Below are 7,417 nucleotides of genomic sequence, written 5' to 3'. Positions count from 1 at the left end.
GAGCGGCGCCCGCGTGACAACCGGCGTGTCACGTGACCGGGTGCGGCTCTTCACCCGAGATTCCGGAACACAACCCTGCCCCTTCTCCTGGCGACCCCGGGCCTCCAGCGACTTGGGCAGCCGAGGGTGATGGGCGTCGGCGATGGCCTGGTGCCGGCTGCTGGAAGGCCTGGTGGCGCATTCGCTGGTGTTCACCGCCGATGCCATGCCTGCCCTCATCATAGAGCTGTGAGCGCCCCAGGCTATTGAAGTGCCACGAAGGGAGCAGGAAAGGAAAGTCCTTAGACTGGGGACTTCTAGGCTGAATCATGAAGGAGGAATAAGAGTTCGCCAGGAAGCAGAAGAGAGGATTAAAACCACAGATTGTGATTCGAAATGCTGTGGGGCTGGGATTAGGTAGTAGGAATGGCCCTTCTAGAGAGGAGATCATAAGATCACAAAAATATGATCTACTTATGACTGGGGGGGGGGGGGGGGGGGATGTGCTTTCAGAGCAAGCTCCAGGTGTCCCAATTCCTGCTTCTAGTCACTAGTGGCTCTTCTCTTTGATAATCTCCAAGTAACTGTCCCCCAATCCCTTCCCCCCAGCCAAAACTTCACAAACTGGGGGGTCTGTCCTAACTGGAAGAAGTAAGACAATGGTTGAACTATAGGTTCAATATGGAGAAGGCCCAGAGATAAGACGGGCCTGGTGCTACAGGAGCTTATATAGAAGTCCAAGGCCAGGACTTCATTATGTGTGCAATTGAAAATCATCCCCTGATATCTGCATTTTAGAAATCTCATGTTGAGTAGTTGGATGAATATGAATCCAGTTAGTTTTAAAAAAATGTAAATGGAAAGCTTGAATTATAGCAGTGGGGAAGGAGGAGAGCTATAGATCCAGGAAATAGTGGGTATTCAGAAGCACAGGGCTTTATACAAGAGAGGTTTCTTGAGTCAGGGACACTCTTCCTTTTTCACTGTTATATTATCAGAGTGTAGTTGAATCACAGACTAAAAAAGGAGAATAAAATAATGCTATTGTGTGGCATTATTTGGCTGGTACATAAGTTTTTTTAAATCATAAAGTTTTATTTTAGTATTAGAAAAAGTGTGAAGATCAGGAAAATGAACTTTTCAAAATAAAGGGCTCAGATGAACAGCTATATGCTAACAAGCTGGACAATCTGGAGGAAATGGACAAATTCCTAGCAAAATACAATCTTCCATAACTGAGTCAGGAAGAATCAGAAAACCTGAATAGGCCAATAACAAAAAAATGAAATTGAAGCAGTAATAAAAAAAAACAAAAAACAACTCCCACCAAACAAAAGCCCTATCCAGATGGCTTCACAGTGGAGTTTTACCAAACAGTCAAAGAACTAACACCTATTCTCCTTGAAAGGGCGAAGGCTACGCCCTCCACCTTCCCCCAGGGTAAGGGCTACGTCCTCCATCTTACCTTGGCCACGTGTTGGGCAAGGAGCTTCTTCACGGAAGTCTAAGACTCTGCTAGCCACACCCAGGAACGGGACATCGACTTGTGCCTGGCCAATCGGCAAAGCACAGTCCTTTCTCCTCCCTTACTCCAACGCCCCCCTATATAACCGGTCTCTGGGAGGGGTTCAGTCTCTCTTGGCCACTTGGCTAGCCGATGTGTCGGTGAGTCTGGTGGATGGAGAGCTCAAGTTAGCTTGAAATACAGATTCTTATGCTTTTGCATCGGATTGGATGGCTCCCTGATGTGGTTTCTTGGGAATCTTGAAATCTGGGCATAACATTTGGGGGCTCGTCTGGGATTCCCAAGACCATGTAGGGACTCCCCCAATTCGTAGAATCTGCGTGGCTGCGGTAAGTGTCTGTGTGTTGTGTTTGTCTGTTCTGTGTGCTTTATCTGTTCTGTGTGAGCTCACTTCTGAAATCTGTATCGCCCACATTGACCGTGGACGCACAAGGGGGTCAAAGGGCGGGAGGAGTCGGGGGACGCCTCGATCCTCCATCTGTATCTGTAGGGGTGTAATTTTGCTTCCGAAAAGGCGGAAGGTCTGTAGAAACCCCAATCTGAGACGAGGTGGGTAGTTCCCGCCGGTTTGGCGTAAGCCATCGTCTGTCTCTTCCATGGAACTGGAAGGCTGTTTTGGGCCCTGTTTGTCTGTGCCTGTTTCTCTGTTTTCTGTGGACTTACTGGACGGATGTTATGGGACGGACTCAGACTGCTCCTTTGGGTATTGTGATTGATCAGTTCAAGGAGATTGCGGGAGGCTTTAGAGCTCCCTCAGAAATTGGAAAGTTGTTAGGAATTGAATGGATTGTTTAAACTCTGAATGAATGTCTGGTGAAAATATGTGAGTGTAAAAGCAGGGAATCACTGTGCCTCGGGCCGCAGGAGAGGAAAGATGCGCCTGGATGCGGAGGCTGAAGCCGGCGCACGGCTGCCCCAGAGCCCGGCCGCGCCGCGGGCCCAGGCGGCTCGGCTGCGGCAGCGGCCCTGGGGGCTCGGCGTCCGGCCCGGTCGGCGGCGGGCGCTGGGCCGGAGCTGGAGCCCGAGCGGCGCAGTCTGGAAGAGGCTGGAGGCCGGGAGAGGCAGCGGCAGCCCAGGCAGCCCGAGCCCTGCAGCTTGGGCCTGCGCTCGGCGCCATGGGCGGTGGCGCGCCTTCGGGGGGCGGCCCTGGGGGCTCGGGCCGGGCACGGACAAGCTCGTTCTCGGAGCCTGGCGGCGGCGGCGACAGCAGCGGCCGGCGTTGGCCCCGGGCTTGTGGCGAGTGAGTGGAGCCAGGTGGAGCGCGGGGGGCGGGGCCGGCGCGTCGCTCACGGGAGGCGGGAGCAGCGAGGCCCCCGTCGGCGTCGGGTCGGCGGGGGGGAAGGTCCCCCGCGGAGCCTGAGGGCCGGACACCCGGGAGGCCGGGGGCGGTGGCGGCTCTGGATGCGAGCTGGCCTCTTCCCATGGAGATCACCCCAGCTAGAAATGTAAAAGTTTTAAAATGCATCCGGGATTTCTGTGCACGTGTAGAGGGAAAAGGCCAGTTTAAAAACGAGTGCGCATAGTTTTGAGCTGAACCTAAGCTTTTGCTGTGTACAGAATAAAAACCCGAGACTGTTTTGGCCTTAAAAATGGCAGAGATGAACCTGACAAAGAAATGTTCAGATTGAATTGGGAAAAATTGTGTTATTGTGGTAACTAAATGCCTTTGCTTATTGGTACAGCCACCATTTTGGGCTCTAAGCCTTGGCAGCCGTGGCCGCATGGTTTGCTGCTCCCCTGGGGGCCTCCATCTTGAAACAGCAAAGGCCCCGCCCTCTGATTTACTCAGGGGTGGAGCTTTAAGGCGGAGTTTTATGGGGCTGCAAGCGTGCTTGCTTCGAGGATTTATTTTTAAACTAATCTCTTAAATCTAGAAAACCCTGCTTTCCTTAAACTAAGGACAATCAAAGGTTATGTCAAAGTCTTTAAGAGGGACTGATAGCAGTAATCTAATTTCTAAAGTACAATTATTTCAGGTAGAAACTGGTTTCTGTAAATTGATCTGTCCTTATTGCTTAAATATGTATCTTTGTTGTTAAATTTGAATGTATTGTTAATCTGAGGAATGTTAATTATTTACATGTCACCTAAAAATTAAGGCTAAAAGTTTTAACTGGAAAGCATGGCTTTGGTGTGATGGGAGGAAAGAAATGTTAAATGAATAATGGACCAGTAAGCTGGAACTGGTCACTGGTGGTGGATTGTGAGAAGGGCTGGAACTTCTCCTTCCTTGGTACCCCTAAAACATCAGAGGGTACTTCTGGCCTTAATTTTCTTGGTTTTGGATTTGTTTGTTTGTTTGTGATAAAAACCATTTCTATCTAAATAAGACATAGGTCAAGAATCCTATCCTGGGATGTGGGAAAGGGAAGACCCCCCACATCTGTTCCTGTCAGGCCCCCATCAGGGGACTTGGACGGTGTCCCTGTTATCTGCTCAAGAGCCCAAGGCTGTAAAAATACTTGTTCACTAAAAAGGTGTAAGTATAAATGTTTATTTGATGTTTATAAGCATCTCTGTTGTTTACTGGGAACTTTGATTTGCTATGTGATATTCTGTGCTGGATTGGAATTTTGGAATTCTGGGGTAAACTTAAAAGGTATTTACATTTAAAAGTGGAGCTCACAGTTCCTCAAGGCAAAGATTGAATGGCCCTTCCCCCTGCCTGTGCTGAATTAAATAATACAGGCCAGTACAATGGGCCTTGGAATCTGTAAAGATGGGCGGGAATGAAGCTGGTCAAATGTACTGACTTTCTTGCTGCAAGAATTGTCTCTTTCCTTGAGAGGGCTCCAGAGGGCGCACGAGGACATTTGGCCGCGCCTCGGCGCCACCCAGGAGACTGGCCCAACCCCAACTCATCAGCACAGACCAGGAGATTGGGTCTACCTCAAAAGGCACCACCTGGAGCCTCGATGGAAAGATCCCTACACCCAACTCCGTGATGCTGACGACCCCCACCGCTCTCAAGATAGACGGCGTCGCGACCTGGATCCATCACATCCACGTCCGGTCAGCAGACCCATCCGAGATCCGGAAAAACTTCGGCATCAATCGAGAACAATGCAACCTGCTCAAGCTACGGCGTGCTCGACCTGCCTGATGCTGGTAACATTGAATAGACTTAGATAATGCCTGTGTCTTCATGGACATGGCTCCAAAAGACAAGGACAATTCATAGGAAGGTCAAGAATAGACTTTAGTATCACATGTTTAGTAGCAGAAGATGTGGCTGCCTAAAGTGGCCATGATGCCTATATTATGTTTCATTGTATTGATGTGTTATATTGACCTTTAATTCTCTTGCAGGTTTGAATGTATGTTGGCTGTCCTGGAAGGGTACTATGTGGGGTGAACCCCAAAAAGTAAAGGGTGCCTAGCTGCCAAGAGGGCAGGTGCCCACCTGGGCAGGGAACAGTGCCCATCAGGTTTTGGTCTCTGTTGAGAGACAGCTAACAGTTAGCAGCCTGTGTACTGCTTGCAGGCCTTTGTGACCATGCCCATGTCAGGGGTAGTCTGAAAAAAGCCTGTTTAGAGTAGAAGGTCTGAGGCATGGTTATGCATAGAAAGAAAGTTTAATGCCAACAATTAAAAGGAATTGGCAAGGAAAGTCAGAAAATCTTAGAATAGATCAGTATGTCTTTCTTCTTATGTAATTCCTCCGAAATTTGGCAATGCTAACATGGCAATACATTTCTTTGCATAGATTCAATAAGACCGGTTCCTAATAGTGGTTTTATTAACGGAAAAAGTTTGACTGGAGTATCATGTTTTAAAAAGCCCTGTCTGAGCTCTAAAGACTTGAAGCCAGTAAAAATGCCACGAAGAAAGCCTGGTATCCTGCTTGGAAGCCCTGAAGATGGCTGGCGCTGGAGCGTCAGGCCCATGCCCTACCATCACTGGCGGTTGGTTAGAGTAGAAGGAGAGCAGTAGGGATGCCTCTGCATTCCTGCGGAACTCCCACACACTCTGGGCCGCAACAAGTAGGGGGGGCTACTGAGATGGGCTTAAAGCCTGGAGCATGGGCTCAGGTGGAGTTGCTGCAGGTGAGGGATTCACCTAACTCAGCAGATACTGCAGGCGGGCCTGATGGCAGCTGGGTGGCATGGCTTCCTGGCCCTACGGGGCACATTAAGATTCAACCATGAGATTCCAGCAAAGGTAGTCAGTCACCATTCTTGTTGTGTTTATGCAAACATCAGGACAGTAGATAAATTAATCTTGATTTGGCTTTTTGATAGCCATGGAGGAATTTTAAGAAGAAAAATCCTATTTCAATAAAAGTTGTTAAAGCTAAAATGATTTCTTCCCCTTCCACCAGACCATTTGTTAAAATATGCCCAGTACGGGCCTCTAGCAACAGTGGAATAAAAGTGCAGTCCGTCTCATGATTGAGCCGGAAGTTCCAAGACAAAGGGGGGAATGAAAGGGCGAAGGCTACGCCCTCCACCTTCCCCCAGGGTAAGGGCTACGTCCTCCATCTTACCTTGGCCACGTGTTGGGCAAGGAGCTTCTTCACGGAAGTCTAAGACTCTGCTAGCCACACCCAGGAACGGGACATCGACTTGTGCCTGGCCAATCGGCAAAGCACAGTCCTTTCTCCTCCCTTACTCCAACCCCCCCCTATATAACCGGTCTCTGGGAGGGGTTCGGTCTCTCTTGGCCACTTGGCTAGCCGATGTGTCGGTGAGTCTGGTGGATGGAGAGCTCAAGTTAGCTTGAAATACAGATTCTTATGCTTTTGCATCGGATTGAATGGCTCCCTGATGTGGTTTCTTGGGAATCTTGAAATCTGGGCATAACACTCCTCAAACTATTCCCAAAAAATCCAAGAGGAAGGAACACTTCCAGGCTCTTTTTATGAGGCCAGCATTATCCTAATTCCAAAACCAGATAAAGATACTACAAAGAAAGAATTACAGGCCAATATCCCTGATGAACATAGATCCTAAAATCCTCAACAAAATATTGGCTAATCAGATCCAGCAATATATTAAAAAGATCATACACCATGACCAAGCGGGATTTATTCCAGGGATGTAAGGATGGTACAATGTTCACAAATCAACAAACGTGATACATCACATAAACAAATTGAAAGCCAAAAATCACATGATCATATCAATAGACACAGAAAAAGCATTCAACAAAATCCCACACCCACTTTTGAAAGTAGATAAATAACAAAAATAATATAATATTTGGTTGTTTTATCTATTTTTTCTTTTCTTTTTCTTTTATTTTTTAAATGTATTTTATTGATTTTTTACAGAAAGGGAGAGGTATAGAGAGTTAGAAACATCAATGAGAGAGAAACATCGATTCAGCTGCCTCCTGCACACCTCCTACTGGGGATGTGCCCACAACCAAGGTACATGCCCTTGACCAGAACCAAACCTGGGACCCTTCAGTCCGCAGGCCAACACTCCATCCACTGAGCCAAACCGTCCAGGGCTATTTTTCCTTTTATTAAAGACAGGTTATTAAATGGATAAAACATGCTTTAATTTCCATATCTATAGCTTCTTGTAAATTAGTTTACATAACAGAAAAAGAATTCACCGTCAGATAATGTGCCCAGATTTTTGGTCGTCACTCTAGATGCAGAAAAGAGGAAATGGCTAATTTTGTCTGGGGGAGTCTTTCACAAAGGATGTGACTTTTGAGCTAACTCCCAAGGCATGAGTTAGCCAATCAGGCAAGGAGAGTATAGAGAAAGCACAGGGGTGTGAAAGAAAATTCCACGCTGATCACAGGGCTTATGGAATAGCGGAAGAAGATACTAGTAATCATGTGCCATGATTATCTCACTTTTACCATACTCCCCTCTCCCTGGAATCCCTCTCCCACCTCCCACTTCTACTCCCACCACCTACCTGAAAGTTTAAGCTTATATTTTACCACCCTGTAAAT

This window comes from Myotis yumanensis, unplaced genomic scaffold, assembly GCF_028538775.1.
Source record: "Myotis yumanensis isolate MYYU_CA2020_CCGP unplaced genomic scaffold, mMyoYum1.0.hap1 SCAF_1, whole genome shotgun sequence".
NCBI classification, from domain to species: Eukaryota; Metazoa; Chordata; class Mammalia; order Chiroptera; family Vespertilionidae; genus Myotis; species Myotis yumanensis.
The sequence above is the reverse complement of the archived record's forward strand: the minus strand, read 5'-3'. Positions refer to the sequence as shown.